The following is an 8,582-nucleotide window of genomic DNA, read 5'->3' as shown; positions in this document are numbered from 1 at the left end:
ATTCTTTCTGATGGAGGCATAGAATTCCATTGTTTATATATACCACATTTTCTTGATCCATTCATCTACTGAGGGGCATCTGGGCTGGTTCCATATCTTAGCTATGGTAAATAATGCTGCAGTAAGCATGGTTGTGCTGGTAGCTTTAGTATGGCCTTGTTTGTGATCATTTGAGTAAATGTCCAAAAGTGGGGTTGCTGGGTCATAGGGGAGCTCTATGTGGAGTCTTTTGAGGAACCTCCATACTACTTTCCAAGGTGGTTGAACAAGTTTACACTCCCACCAACAATGCAGTAAGGCTCCCTTCTGTCCACATCCCCTCCAGCATCTGTTGTTATTAGAGTTCTTGATTATAGCCATTCTAACTGGGGTGAGGTGGTATGTCAATGTTGTTTTGATTTGCATTTCTTTTATGGCTAGAGAGGTTGAGCATTTCTTCATGTGTCTATTGGCCATCCTTCTTTCCTCTTCAGAGAAGTTTCTCTGTAAGTCTTTAGCCCACTTAGAAAGATAGGTCCCATGGTTTCCCTTATTTGCAATAACTACTATATGTCTGAGACAAGCAGAAACAGTCAGATAAGTTGATGTTAGGTGAAATGAACCCCAAGATAAGGACTCAAATGGTTTTTCTTTCTTGCTATTGTTTCTAACATATTTATAAGATGATTTCTTTGTTGCTTTGTATGTCCCTCCCCCAAGGTATAACCCCTGTTTTCACTGTATTTGATGTTGGTATAATTTGTGGAGGGGAAGAGAAAAAACAAATTGTTTAAATAGGGATACAGGTGGACCAATGGCGACAATGAAATGTACAAGATGTTATGTTGAAAAACGAACTTTACAACTTAGGCACACGGCAGGGGAGGGGGAAGAAGGGGAAACAAAGGAGGAGGCAACAATGCTTGATAAAAAATGTACTTATTGCCTTGCTCATGTAATTGTAAGCCCTCTGTATGGTATTTTCATAATAAAAAATATATTGAAAAAAAGAAAGCTCAGTGATACCTGTTGATCAATGGGGAAAAGAGAAAGCAAGAGAGGTTTGTTTGTTGTTGTTTGAGCAAAACATGATGCATACACATAAACATCTGCAATACCATAATGAAACCCTGTGGTGCCATTAACAAACATTTCCAAATAGAAAAAGAGAAAAAATGGCAGGAAAGTAAAACAGGTTTAGATGGTGGTGGAGACCAGAAGAAGCTGGGAGGGCTAACAGGCATATCAGGACGAATATAGTTAGCTAGTCAATTTGCATGTATGAAAATAGAACAGTGAAACCTATTGAATTTGCTTTTAAAAAGGAGAGTAAGGTTAGAGAAAAGTGATAGACAAGATGAAGTCTTCTGAAGTATGTGTATGTGAAAATGTCACAATGAAACACCCTTGAAAATAAATGCTAATAAATAAATAAAAATAAAGTTAAGCTGCCGTGTAAATAAAAAGGAGAGAAAACCTGAGGGGGGATGGAAATCCCTTAGTTACTGTTACTTTGCTAGTCACGTGACTAGGCAACACATTCCCCTAAGCTTTGCCATAGGAGACTAACCCAAAGGAAAATCCCAAGGTAATAGTTACCTAAGTGATTGTTCCAGGAATTTGGAGGGAGCTCAACAGTAAACCAGTTGAAACCACTCACTTTTCACTTAGGCCAGAACCAGTATCTGGGTAGCTTTTGATGTCAGAGGCCCAAAATGTACCTTCAGAGTATGTGGACCTGGTACTTTGTAAACAGGCATCCTGTGGAGAGCCAGTATTTTTTATGCTCAAGCTCAGGATATCTCTACTTTTCCTACCTGCTGTCACTTTTTTTCCCCTGCTTTCAGGTGACTTTATTCATCTCATAAATACTGCTAACCTAGCCTTGGCGAGACAGATGGAGGGTTGGGCTCTGCTTCCTTACGTTTGGCAGCTTCCCAAATTATCTGTCTTCTGCAAAGCTCAGAACCATAGTGACAAGTGTGTTTCACAACCGGCAAACACGACTGTGCCTCTTTCGATAACATAAAAAAGGGGTTGTATGAGGTCACCATCTCTGAGGAGTTGGGAGAAAGAAGACAAATGTACAGACAGTCAGTAGAGATTGATGCTTCAAGTCTCTAGGGGTAGGGTAGGGTGGGAATGGTTGACTCCCAGAGATGTGTGTCTACACTCAATGCAACATTTCAGCTATGGAGTGGCTCCTCTTAGATGGAATTTCTCCATGATCTCCCCACCTCCTCCATCCATTTAAGATCTCTGCATCAGCATTTGAACTCAGGACCTCATATTTGCTAGGCAGGTGCTCTGTCACTTGAGCTACACCCCTTGCAAAGAAGAGCATTCTCTAGAACGTATATTCATTTATGACAGAAAGACTGAGAACATGTGAGAGATAATCAGTAAAACTACATCTAACAATTATGGGGATAAAGATACATATTGCTTAAATTAAAATCAGAATACCTGAAAGAAACTTGCTAGGTGTGTGTGTTGGAAGAGGAGCTTTTAATTCAAGAATAAAATTCTCCACAAGAGTGATAGCAACACAAACAAATCACTTTTTTAAAAAATTGCTCATTAGGGCTGGGAAGGTGGTTCAGTGGTAGAGCCCTTGCCTTGCATGCATGAGGCCCTGGGTTCAATTCCCCAGCACCACATAAGCAGAAAAAAAAGCCAGAAGTGGCACTGTGGCTCAAGTGGTAGAGTGCTAGCCTTGAGCTGAAGAGCTGAGGGACAACGCCCAGGCCCAGAGTTCAGGCCCCACAACCAGACGACCCCCCTCAAAAAATGCCACGGCCTAGTGTCCTCTTTTCAGTAATTCTTATTGAATTTCTAATAGCTGGGGCTGGGTATGGATGTTGAAAAGTGTCCAAAGATTAGCTATGGCTGTCAACTTTGGAAACAAGTGTTCTAGCTGAGTTGACATTGTTTAGAAGTTAACAGTCCTATTGCTCTAGAAATAAAAAAAAAGTTTCCATTTGTATAGGGATAATACACTGAATTTAACCTGCAAAGACTTATCTGTGTGAGTTTGAATACAGAAATAAATATTCTTTTTTTATTGTGAAAATACCGTACAGAGGGGTTACAATTACATGGGCAAGGTAATGAGTACATTTCTTATCAAGCATTGTAGCCTCCTCCTTTATTTCACCTTTAACATCCCTCTCCTCCTCCCCCTGCCAAAGTTGTAAAGTTCATTTTTTCGACGTAACGTTTTGTACATCTCATTGCTGCAATGGGTTGAATACGAAAATAAATATTCTGTAAATATTTTTTAAAATATCACCAAAGAGATTTTAATGGACCTCTCCACTAAACTAAGTAAAAAATAAACATTAAAGATGTTTAAATTTAAATATGCCTGTCACTTTACTGTAGTAAAAAAAATTACATTTTTGCAAGCTGTGTCATAATTCCATTTCTAAAGAAGCATTGTTTGACTTTAATACAAATAGATGCCAGGAAATATGTTGAGCAAAGTTAACCTAAATAATGGTAAGTGTAACTGTTTTCCTGAAATTTAACCTCATGATCCAAATGAACTTTTTGTGTTGTGTTTCTGTTTCTTACTATGCAGCCTGTGCTGGCTGAACTGGGGATCGTCCTGCCTCTTCCTTCCAAATCCACACCTGGTAAAAAACCTTTTATGATATTTCTTTGGTACAACTAAGAATGGAATGCAGGGTCCTGTACATGCCAGCAAAACACTCTCCCAGTGAAAAGCTACATGTCCAGTCCTGATGTAGCTGGATATCTACCTTACCCTAACCTGGTTTGTCAAGGTGGACAGGATGGCTGAAAGCCAGATGTCTCTCTTCAGCTGAGCTGGCTGAAACTGGTTGGGCCCTAGATGGCTGTCTGTCAGAGTGACCACTGGGTCACCTCAACTTCATTTTAAACCTTCTGCATGCTAGATGGATGACACATCCTCATGTGGTGACTGTGGACACATGCCATGGCAGTGACTGGAGAAAGAGCCATAAAAGGAGCAAAGGGAAATCGTACCCACATTCCTGGAAAATCTCCAGCCATTCCCAGCAAAGACATGAGCATCCTTCTCCTCCGTTCACTTCTCTGTCTCCTTCCTATCTGCAACCTCCTGACCTCCAAGTTGATGGGTTTTCCTCCCACTTCACCTATTCTGGGCCAAAAATACCCTTTCCAGTTGATCTTCACAGATGTTCAGTCTTCCACAATTCTGAAAGGAAAAATTGAGTACCTCCCTTTTGAAAACAAAACCAGTTTGAGGTAAAAACTTATACCACAGACATCGCTGAAAAGAATAAAACCAAGAGAATGGATTTTCTTATGTCATTCAAGTACATTATAAATTTTAAATTATCTTGGGAATAAAAAAATAATGTTTTCAGTTTAATAGCCCTTTTCTCCCAGCCCCCAGAAAATTATTACTACTAGGTATATATCTAAATGTATACTTCGATCTATCTAGTTAGATACTAAATGAATCACATATAGTCATACAATTGAAAATCAAATGGTAAGTTATACTAGTAATATTCTTCATTAATGTGTCAATGTTTTAAAACCAACCAAAAGGAAATAAACAATCTGCTAGGGAGTTCTTTGCTTCTGAAGTATTTCTTGGTACAAGATGTAAGGAAACTTTCATCCCAGAGATAACCAATAAAAAATGAGATGCAAGAGAAGAGAAGGAACTCTCAGGCATAAACTTCGATGGAGATTTCTGGAAAGCAGAGGAGGAGTGGGGGAAGGATGTGAGTTGTGTGGAAGGGTGCAGGGGAGGGATAGGGAGGAATGTGGGGATGGAGTGGAGGAGGTGTGGAGAAGGTGTGCAGGGAGAAGGTGAGGCAGCCCTGACAAGTCTGTTGGCCAGACATGAGATGACAGGACAGGTCCTCTTAGCAGGTGGTTGGAGCATCCCAGGGTCTGGTCATTTGGTAAATTTCACTAGTCATGAGGATGATATTGTCAAGAAACCTCTTCCTTATGGTTAAAAAGATTCCCTCAAGTAAGACATGCATCTATGGTGGGTTCATTTTGGGGAAACATAAGTTGGTACCCTTGTCCTGTGAGTTTTGTCCTTTCAGAAGACTAGAAAGATGAAGGGACACCTTAGCCACAAAGGAGAAAAGAGACATACTGCAGTTTTATGGGATAGGACTCAAAACTGTCTTGTCTCCATGTGGGGATTCTGTCTACTTTTCACTGTTATAAACTGTGAATGGATTTGTAAAAGTCCTAATTAAACCGAACACATCTTCAGATTCTGTTCCGAGAACCTGACCGCTTCTGTTATCCTTTCCAGTTGATCCAACAGTCACAAAAACAGGTAAGTTTTATTTATACAATCTTTACTTTCCTATCCTCTCTAAACAAAGTAACAGATTGATTAATGTGATCACACTATCTAGTTTGATCCCCAACAATTCTGGGTGACAGCTTTTGCAATCATTAAATGTTTGACAGTTTTCAACCCCACAAATTAAGATCCCCAAGTTTCTAACTGGAAAAACAGCTAAAGTTCCTCTATTGAGCAAATCTTGCTAAAAGAGTTGTGTGTGTGTGTGTGTGTGTGTGTGTGTGTGTGTGTGTGTTTAATTTCTGATTTTTACAGAAAATTGAGACTAGAATCTTCATATCACCGGGCAGAAGATGTAGCTTCCCATGGTGCTGTTTCACTTAGCAAAATATTCTTTCCAGTGGGTATTTGGTGGACTGGGTGTGTCCTTCAGTGGTAAAGCATAGGGCCAGCATGTGTGTGGCCCCGGGTTCAGTCCCCAGCACCAAAGAAACTCAACCAAGCAAACAGGCAAACAAACAGAAGTGTATTTGGTAAGGTATAGTATTCAGGGAACACAAAGCTCATGGTTATACGTTTAAAAACTGCAGTCTAGCCAGGTGCCAGTGGTTCATGCATGTAATCCTACCTACCCTACTAAGGAAGCTGGGATTTGAAGATCAACCCAGGATCTCCTGCCAACTCAGGCAGGAGAAAGTCTGTGAGACTCTTCTCCTATTAACTACTAAAATGTTGGAAATAGAGCAGTGGCTTAAAGTGGTAGACTGATAGCCTTCATCATAAAGGCTCAGGAACAGTGCTCAGGCCCTGAAATCAAGCTCCAGGATACACACACACACACACACACACACACACACACACACACACACACACACACACACACACACACACACACACACACACTAGCAGCAGCAGCATGAGACAAGTTTTTCTCTATATGTGGAAACTAGAACTAATTTATAAATGTACAAATAAAGACATAAGGTGTTGTATCCGAGTGTATACAAATATATTTAATTGAAATATGGTATTTTCAGGGGAGAATTCAAATGGTAACATTCCTTAGGAAAACTAACTCATAGTCCAACAAAATGAATAGCAGGAAACTGGCACATGTGTGGGGGAAGGTCAAGGGAAGGAGAGAAATGCAGTCCTAATATTCAATGCATATCCAATGAAATTAAGAAAACTGAGGGAAGGGGTTGGGTTGGGACAAATGGGAAGAATGATGAAAGGGTTGGCATCGATCAGGATGCATTGCACTTAGAAACTGATTAATTAATGGTAATTCTTTTGTACCACTAAAGATAATAAATATGCAATTTTAAAAAAAGCCTAGAAGCCAGGCACTGGTGGCTCACACCTGTAATCCTAGCTACTCAGGAGGCTGAGAGCTGAGGATCACAATTCAAAGCCAGCCTAGGCAGAAAAATCCATAAGACTCTTATCTCCAGCTAACTACCAGAAAACTGGAAGTGGTGCTATGGCTCAAAGTGGTAGAATGCTAGCCTTGAATGAAAAAGCTCAAGGATGGTACCAAAGCCCTGAGTTCAAGCCCCATGACCACCAAAGCAAAAAAACAAAACAAGCAAAAGCTCCGAAAAACTAGGTGTGGTGGTACACACATATAATGAGAATCATGAGATTGATGCCAAGAAAACAAAAAGACCCATGTTTGTTTTTTCAGGTTTGCTCACAGGGATCAGTGGAATATTTTTCTCTATCTTGGATCTATTTACCTAACATTTTTGCAGGTTGACTCTGTTTGTGTTTACTAAATATAAATAGCATCTTATTCAACATGAATAGCCATCTCAGGGTTTCAGTGAGTAGTATCACTCAAAATGAAAACACACAAGTACACAAGCACACACACATGCACACATACATGCACATACATGCACATGGACAGGTACATGAACACAGATATGTAGTAAAGCCTAAGGGAATGGTGATCATTTCCAAGATTCTTTGTTTTCATCTCAGCATTATTGACATGTTAGGCTAGAAAATCCTGTTATAGAAAATTCCTGTGTGCATTACATGTAGCACCATCTCTGGCCTCACTACCCACTAATATTACTCATTAGTATTCCCTTCTAGTTGTGACACCCCCAAAATAATCTCTGAAGAGCATTCATGTCCCTTAAGGGGGCAAAATTATCTCAGGGAAAAGCTGACTTCAGTACAACCATCCAAAAGGGAATTCTAAAAGCCTTGTTTAGATTACATCATGTAAGTGTTACTTCACAAACATCCCCCAAAGATGGCTGTCAACTCCAGGGACTCCATGATGGCCTGTAATATGCTGACCTGTATCAGAGCTGTGCAGAGACCATACGAGGCTGGGCACTTGATCTGTTATCATCTTTATCATGTAAGTGGCTGTCTTTAGTGGAGCCATTAAGGGACGGCCTTTTTAGACTGTAACTGCCTGCTAAGGCAAACACTCCTCTGAGTGTCCTAAGAGACACGTTTGTCACAATGACTAGTTTTCACAACTATAGATCAGTGACCATCATGGTTGTTGCTACAAAGCTTAATTCACCTCATAATTTCCCATTAAAGGTCTTTAAAAAAATAAGTAAGGAAAATCACTTTATCTTAAAACAAGTTGTATAAGCACCCAATCATCCCATGTAGTAACACTAGCAAAGAACAGTATATTTACTAAAAAGCAAATGCTACAGGTTCTACAGATCAATTTTAAAATGTTTCAAAGTTCCTCTTTCCTTACTAAAATTAAAAATGCTTCTGTTTCCCAGTTCTGGGATTAAAGCTTTGGCCAGCTTAATAATGTCCTTAAAATGCTACAGAAAGCAATTACTTTCAAATTACAAAAAAAAGTTGGTATAGTATGATTAATCTCCCAGGAATAAGTATGGGGTATTAGAATGCATATTTAAATATCAATATATTTACTATTTAATATTAAAATTAATATTAAAATATTAAAATTAGATATTTAGATGTACCTGATAGATTAGTACTTAAACATAAAATGCTTCAGCTAATAGGAATTTTTTCATGGCCCTGCTCTTTATTGGACAGAGAAAAAGGAAAACAAATACCTGCTCTAGCTCTGTATAAAGCAAGAAAAAATTAGGGATTTTTTTTGTTGTTGGTTTTTGGTGAGCCTTGAATTCAAAGCTTGGGCACTGTTCCTGAGCTCTTTTGCTCAAAGCTGGTGCTCTACCACTTTGAGCCACAGCACCACTTCCGGTTTTCTGGTGGTTAACTGGAGGTAAAAGTGTCACAGTGATTTTTCTGCCCTGGCTGGCTTTGAACTACAATCCTCAGATCTCAGTCTGAGTAG

Source organism: Dipodomys merriami, unplaced genomic scaffold, assembly GCF_024711535.1.
Source record: "Dipodomys merriami isolate MVZ:Mamm:240054 unplaced genomic scaffold, mDipMer1.0.p SCAF_24, whole genome shotgun sequence".
NCBI classification, from domain to species: Eukaryota; Metazoa; Chordata; class Mammalia; order Rodentia; family Heteromyidae; genus Dipodomys; species Dipodomys merriami.
The sequence above is the reverse complement of the archived record's forward strand: the minus strand, read 5'-3'. Positions refer to the sequence as shown.